This window comes from Dendroctonus ponderosae, unplaced genomic scaffold (assembly GCF_020466585.1).
Source record: "Dendroctonus ponderosae isolate FM_Combo_2020 unplaced genomic scaffold, Dpon_F_20191213v2 Dpon_F_20191213_8, whole genome shotgun sequence".
Classification (NCBI taxonomy): Eukaryota; Metazoa; Arthropoda; class Insecta; order Coleoptera; family Curculionidae; genus Dendroctonus; species Dendroctonus ponderosae.
In genome coordinates, this window is record NW_026019016.1 from 2,061,109 (window position 1) to 2,069,517 (window position 8,409).

The following is an 8,409-nucleotide window of genomic DNA, read 5'->3' on the forward strand; positions in this document are numbered from 1 at the left end:
AATGGAATCAAAAGGTTCGTAATAGGTTTATTTTGATTTTGTTTTGTTCGTGGGAATTCAATTTAGTTAAAACATTTTTCAATAAAAGAATTTGGATAATTATTGAATTTTAATTGTTTAATGATATTCCACTTTGCACATAGGTGTAAACTTTTTTATTGGGAAGAACGGCTGATTTTGGCAATATTTTATGAAATCGAAACCTGTAAAATTGCCATAAAACGCGACCGAATTGCGGTCGGTGTTCCGCGCAATCAAACTTTGAAAAAACCGCTTTTTAGCCATCGGAATATTTGCGTTCAACTGATGAACTTGGGGCAACAAACTGTTGTTGAATTTCCATATTTTTTCGTTGCCACTTCCTGGGTTTGTTTTGAGCATAAAAAATGGATGATCGGGTTTCCTGGCGTGGTGCAAGTTGCAAATTACTCGAAACGCTTTAAGGATATTCTCTTTTACTTATTTTGCCTTTATTTCTTCAGCCAGATTAACCGATCAATCCCTTTGAAATACCGCCTACAATATCCAGCCGTTATAATATCCGCGATTAGCAGATAAGGAATTAGCAATGAAATAGCTCGAAATGTACAGGTGTTTAGTAGAAAAAATCAGCATAGTCGAACTTTTACACCGTGTAATAGCTTTTACTAACCACTACTGATAGGACTGATAGGGATCCGCCTCTGATATGCGGGTCAACTTTGTAAGTGCCGCGTCTTAGGCCAGAGAATCTAGGAAATGCCCGAGTATATTAGAGATACGGTAATTCACATGTTCTTCTACATACATATCATTAAATATTGCTGTTCGATATGGCCAAGTAGCGTGGCTACAGTTATAGATTGAGGAAACTCAGGTCAAAGGGCAGAAGCAATGCGCCACGCACCATCGGTTGCACGCGAAGAATTGACCAGCAGGATTCTGTATCGGGGACGTCTTAGGAATTATTACATTTATACACGTAGCTGATGCTTTAAAGCTGTTTAAAAACTCAGGATTCACAGGCTGTGGAGCAAGCACACAATCAAAAAGTACTGCCAACCTCTATGTTTAAAAAAATATGATCTACCTAGCTTTTATTTTTAACAAAGTTTGGTTTTCCTGCTCTTGATGATCGAATTTTTCCAATAATGTTTTTTGAAATATCGGCAAAATGATACGTTGAATTTTAATGAAACTGGCCATGAATTTGCTTTTTGTGAGGCGGTTAATGGGGCTTTGGACCGGAGGCGGTTAATGGTGAATTTTTTAGTGTATTAGTACAAAAACCACCAGAACTTTTTAGTTGATCGCTGGAATAAAACGTTTTTTTTTGCGTTGATGCACCAGTTTGTTTTCGGCATTTTTGTGCTCTTTACAAAATCTGGTGGCATTAACAGATTTTGCGCAAAAAAATATTTTGGGTTTCTTGTTTTTTCCTAATTTCAGATTTTAACTGCAAATCTCTTAGTATTATATTTAAAAAACAGCGAGTCTTTCGCCTGAGCGCTTTAACTTTATTAAAATATGCCTCTCACGTAAGCACAAATCCACATGAAATTTTATAAAAATCCATCTGAACCTACTCCCGATATCACAAAAATTTAATTTAACTTTTATAAACGCAAAAAATTAATTAATGATTAAAATTGTTGATTGGCAAGGAAAGATAAACATTTTTTTTGCGTGACAACTTTGAATACTATAAGATTTTACAAAGAGTGCAAAAAGTTAAAAAAAGGTTCCTAAGGTGCATCAACTAAAAAAAAATCAGTTCGTTTCAGCCGCTAAATACAAAAATTAGTAGTTTTTCAAGACATTCAAGAATTTACCGTTGACCCAAAGACAATAAACTCGAATGCTTTATGAAAAGCTGGCTTAGGAACAAATTTAGCGCCAGTTTAATTAAAATCCGTACTACATTTCTCCCGATGTTACAAAAAAACATATTTTTTCGACTAACTTTGACGATCAATMACCGAAAAAACCGACGTATTTTTGCCTAATAAAAGTTAGGTCAGATTGAGTTATTTTGAGCCGAAAAAGATCGCAGTGTAGCGCTTCAAAAACATTTGTAGTTGTAGCACAGGTTGACTGACCATCAAAATTGCCAAATATTATATTGCGTATAAGCTTGTCCAACATAAGAAGGGTTTGTACAGGAATAGATAGAAATAGAGAGAAATAATTGGAAACAGGACAAATGCTGATAAGGATTTTTAAAACGGCAGCGGATAATCAAACGGGCAAATATAAATCAAACAAGCATCCGGAAGAAGAGAAAGAAATAGAACATTGATCGATAATTAAAAAAGCAAAAATGTAATCGTTTAAGAGCACCAACAAAATTAAATTAGATAAAATGATATCAAATGTTTATTTCTACATCATTGCCTTGTTGTTCTATAGCGAAAAGTTTATGTTTTTTATTCTACATCCATAAATGTGCAAGCATTTTCAAATGCAGTTTTGCTTGATTCAACCAATAATACAACAGAAAATGTCGAGAAAATCGTTTTCTGCTTCTTTTTAGCCTTACAGTGTTGCTTAAAAAATGTTCAGAACAACGGCAAGAATGTCACGAACTGGAAGAAGATTTGAAGCCATTGAAGATAAACTTCTTCAGTTAATAGAATGATAACAAATGTGAACCTACATCTAACAATAACTTTGATACAACAAATATTTTTCCATTAAACTTTACTCGTTGAATACGGTACGGTCCTGTCGGGATTCATTAGCTGACCCTTGCAGCTTTGAAAGCCTCATATTGATGTGACCTTTGCAAATTATAAAAAATCTCTACAGTACTTCACGCACATCAACTTCTTTATCTATTCACCGCATATCCAAGCTGGATTTTTACCAGATTTTAATCATAACGCACTTCTGTATTAGGCAGAAATAGTCGGCTTCTTCGGTTGATAATTAATAATTTCGCCTTGCTCGCAGGTTCATTGGAATATTACCTTTATAATTATTTATAATGTACACGCACAAGCATAAATTCCAGTCGTGATGTATTGGATTTGTAAAAATAAATGATTTCACACTAACAATTATTACTGCGGTTGTCAGCATATCCACAACACAGTCGTTTACAATTTTTTTCCGCAAACTTCACCTGCGAAAATCTCAAAAGTTTATAGGAAGTTTTTTGTTAAAATGGGTTCAAAAGTCGCCCGTTAAATACCAACCATGTCATTAAGAAACTCTGTATTTGCCTCTTCTAGCCACCCTATGCAAAAAAGCAAGCAACACGCTCGTATATTCAAGCTTTTCCGGGAACCAAAAAAAAAGTTTTAGAATAAGATGAAAAATTATGTACAAGAAGCAAAACCACTTGCTACGTACATTCTGCATTTACTGACAACCTTTAATTTCCAAAAGCTCCAGCTATTATGGGCACGTAATGGTTCATGCTGGAACGATCAGATTTTTCCAGCTTAGCAGCCAATGAACAATTACAGCGATTAGCAAAATATCAAGCTGGGATTTTCCCATATTCTATGGTTGATTAATTACACGAAGAATGATATTTTTCAAACCGTCACCAGTAAAATTGCAATCAAATTTCCCATATTGCTGCGACTCTTTAATTAAGGATCTGCAATTTAAAAATACCGAGAAGGAAGTTTGCATTCGATAAATAATGACTTTGCCTATAAAACAATCCGGAATTAAAAAAATATAAAACGCAGAATTATCGCGTGCGTGCGTGACCAACACTTCAATATTTATTAAGACTGCCTTCAACTGTCCGTCTAGTCGGGCTTGATTGATGCTCCACAAAATTTAATTTAAGGGTGTCGCAATGTGATCACGGCAGAAAAATACGTGTTGCAGATATATCTGGCTTGATTTTACAGTTACCTTGTATGTCTGTTCAACTTTGTTATTTTTAACTGATTACTCGTATTTTAATTAGAATGTACATTGAAACTAGCACGACAGATCAATGCAGATTCAAATATGATAAAAAGCATGCCTTAATTAAATCTAGAAGTGTGCGTTATAATTAGTCTGCCTATACTTGTATTTCTTTGGTAAATAGTGGGTCTTAAAATACAAGATGCGGCTTTAATGTTTTTTTATTTTACACTCTCAAAATGATGGTAAGATTAACGTTACTCTCTTTCTTTGCGAGTCAGAAAACGGGTTTTCTGTCTGGATGTTGCTGCTTGCAAATAGTTGCAAATCTTTAGAGAGACAATGTTGTAACTTTTCCGCATAGATAAAACTTCAGTTTCATTAACATTTTCTCAGTATTTTCCCTTTTATTGTTCAAATGAGACTTTTGCAATTTTATTTCCATGTATGTTTTTTTGCTCCTTAACTGACGTTATTTCAGCTCCTAATTCGAAGTGTGAGCGAAAGTTTATGCCCTGTTTTCGTAATTCTGATTGTCTGCTCAAAAAGTAAAGAATTAGTCCAAGAATTGGATGATCCAAACGATCTCAAACGCGACAAAAAAATGAAATCAGGTTTGAACAATCCAAGAAAAACAAACTGTTTAAATCAACCTCTAGATTTGTCTACCAACGTTTTACACATTTGTGATAAATTGGGTTGTTTAATTTAGGTTTCTGATGGATTTCTAGAAATAAAATAAAGCATAAACCTCGAAGAGAAGTTTCACTTTCCCGCTTTCTCGACACAAACTCAACACTTTCCACTGAGTATGGAAGTTGGGGTTGTTGAATCCCTTAACTTTCCCTCGCCTATTTGTATTTGGTGTAAATGTACGTTTCGTTTGTGTGTTTACTTCACCATGTTCTTCTCGTTTTTCTGAGCAATCATGTGTTTTTATCCTCATTTTCATGTGGGCATTTATGCTCATATTTATTGAGGAGCTGTATCTGCGTCGTTACAGTAGCTCTATTTTTGTAAACCTGCATTTCTTGAAGTGTAGATTCCACATTTTTATCGGCTTGTCTGTCTATAAAACATCTAAATTCCTATCTTGATTACCGAAGTTACCGGGATTTTCAAAAGTGTCTTTTGCTAATATTCAACTGAAATATTTCAAGCTCAAACTTGTTTTGTTTGAAAGCAAATTATTTTGAATCTTTAATTATTGCTTTGGTCTCAAGATTTAACACTTTTTGGTAAAAGTACGGGCGAAAGTGAGTTCTACAGTTTGATAGCGTTCAATTTTCATTCTGTTGGTAATAATTTCAGTTAACGTGCTCTTATAACGTTGTATTAACATTCTTTTGATCTAACGTATTATTCATCGCATGATTGCCAATACATTTCTACTTTACTTGGTATGTCAACATCGTAGCGGCTTTTTCCGTTAATTAACATGACCTACGGACATTTCTGTTTAATATACTTTTAGTGATACCATAATGAAGCCGCGTGATAAATACGCTGAAAACTAATCTATTTTCCGCATGTTAATTTTTTATTTTGCACTTTCGTATCAATTTAAATAACTATTATTATGCTGCAGACCGCAAATACTTGGAAAACGGGATGAAGGATTAACTGCTTTTTTGCCTATGTTGAAGGATGAATTTTATTAAAATATAAATTGACTGCTAAAGCTTTAATTGCTATCCTACAATGGCTGTTTAAGGCAGGTATGTTATCAAGGGCGCAAAAAACTGCAAGTATTTATGAATAATAAATCAATTCAAAATTCATGTAAAAAACCAAAACACATACCAAAGCTTATAGAGACCAATAGTATAGACGAAGCCTATAGGAGAATGTTTAGAAACTCGATAAAATTGAAAACCGGCTCTAAAGCAAAAAAAATCAGTGAGTTCATTTTTGGTGAGATGTTGCTGAAACGTACTTTGTCTGGTTGTAAATAAATCATCAACGTGAGATTAACTGTAACTTACAGCATTCCACTAATTGATAAATTTTTATTACACACATAGCAATAAATGCTGATTGAAACGGTCAACAAATAAATTATAACTTTATTGGCAATATGATACTTTGCATGAATAATAACAGGGCATTAATTTTTCAAATGCGATGCCGTAAACTGCTTTTAGTTCCATTACTAAGTCCTTTGTTTATGCAATTACTTTGTCTCGTAATTCATGTTATTTCACTCATTTAGCGACTGATATCAAGTAATTACAAATCGAGGGTTAATTCCCCATTATGCAGTCTTCACCTTTAACGGCTTCTTTTATGGATATTTCAGGATTTTTCAAATTACTGCCAACTTTTATTAACGCAATAAATATCGCTTAGTATGTTACAATTCTAATGTTGAGAGTATCAACCTTGAAGAAATCCTATGGGTATTCAAAGTTTATACGATCAAGACCAAGAAATTTATATTATTATTGATTATTTTTACTTCAAGCGGTAGTTTTCTGCATTTGGATAATGTAAGAAAAGTGACATCATTCGTGTTTCCAATAAATAAATAACTATGAGCAAAGCGTGATCAAACTTCTAAATTAATAGTGTTGACTACTGGTGTTGACAAATAATAGCTTATTGTAAATTGGCGTCATTTTAAGGACTATTTTTGTGAGGAACCTTACAAATTACCCGTTCGTAAGAACCACTCTGCATGTGAATCCGTCTCCCCTACCTTATAAGTGAAGAATTAATTACTGGTGTTAGTTCTGTAATTATATTGAAGCTGCATTCTGCATGAAAACCGTAATGTAATGCGAGAAAATCGGATTGAAAAGGTCGGGCCATTCAATAGACGAAATTATTACAAAATAGCTTGTAGCCAACATAATCGTCTATCTGATCTCGAAACAATTATTACGGAAATCTTATTAAATTTTGGTATACCCCATGGAGAGATTACTCCAACGGGTTTCTAACAAAAGGAGGAGGCCTTTTAGATAATGACAAGGTTTTATTTTTAAGCTTTCAGATTCATGATTTCAATATCGCCTTTGTGGGGACTTAATTTTATTTTAAATTGAATACGAGATAAGGTAGGACGTGTCGCTTGCTTAGAAGAAATGAATATTGGACCACCGATTGAGTCGAATCCCGGAACATGTTCGGTTAACAAGGCATTGAAAGGTCGAATATGAACAGTAGAGGATTGTTTATTAAAAGGCCCTTACTTTGTAGTAAACTTTTATAGAAAAATGTCACATTTATTCATCATTTTCAAAGCTTTTCAAACAACAGCTTCGAGTAGAAAATCCAAATCCGTCCAGTATTAATTCTAATTCTGGTGATGAAAATTGGGATATTTGCACACGACGCTAAAAGCGGTAATAATATATCGAGACAAGGTAATGAATGATTATTATAAAATATCAATCACGATTTTTAGTTTGACTAACTACATGGCATGCGGCCGTGCCGAATAAAGATATAAAAAGAGCAAGAAATAATGGATAATTTCGGCGCTAATAAGGTCATGTACCATAAACCTTAACATTATGAAAGTCAATCTAATTAGTCCAACTATTGCTCTACATTATCATTGTAACGAGTAACAGCAATGATGAACTGTCAGGATCGCTCACGAAATAGCATTTCAATTTTGTTATTATACATGGATGACATTTGAGTGGCTCAAATGTTGTAACTGCTCACTATTGATTTAATTATAGGATTTATTATTAAAGTGTACTGGATTAACAATGTTTTGACATTCTATTATTGAATTATTTCGCCTAGATTTAGTTCTTTGTCATGATGAATCTATTGGACGAGTCACCTTGACTTATATTGCTTAGAGGCTAATTCATTAAGAAAAGATGATGCCCGACTGAGGAGTGTGATCACTTTTTTTTTGTAAATGTTACCGTGACTTAAATAGCATTTGAGACTGGGATTTTTCATTGCGAAGTCATAAGAGGGCCCGAGTTATCTGGAATCTGGACCCAGTCTTCTGGAAACTAAGTTGGAAATACTATTTTCATGGTATCAAGTCTAGTTCTTTCGTGAAATAAATGCTGAAGATATCGAAATGTTCCCAAATATATGTGCTGTTTACCACAGGAATTGCAAAAAAAATATTTCGAATGTTTCTGAATAGATGACTTCGAGATTTTTTCAGAATAAAGTACTAAACATCATTGGTTGAGAAATTACGTAAGTAGCAGAATTGTTTGGCGATTGCTTCTGTATCCTAAACTTGTCTGTTTCGTTTTCAAGCATCTTTTTTGCTGCAGTACAAAACACCCAGCTTTTTTCTCAATTGCATTTGGAGCTGCAAAGTTTTGCGTTTCACTCTTTGCATCATCTGGTTTTGCTAATTTTGTGCAATATTTAAATAAAAACTTGTTTCTGGATGTCAATTAGTCGCAAAACTGATACTAAATTCCGTAGAGAAATTGGTGCTATACGATTCTTATAATTTCATAATTTTATTGACAACAAAAGACTGAATTTCTACTATATGACCCCCCTTGACCTGAAAGTTGTATCCGCAGCTGCTCAATGTATGATATTCAAATTTCGCTTTCTGGGTCAAAA

At 33.8% G+C, this 8,409-nt stretch overlaps 1 protein-coding gene across 2 annotated transcripts in view; it reads right to left on the reverse strand.

The window, feature by feature from the left end:
- The window catches only part of LOC109544896 (dendritic arbor reduction protein 1), a 188,031-nt gene that overhangs the window by 58,165 nt on the left and 121,457 nt on the right, over positions 1-8,409 (reverse strand). The window lies entirely within an intron of this gene.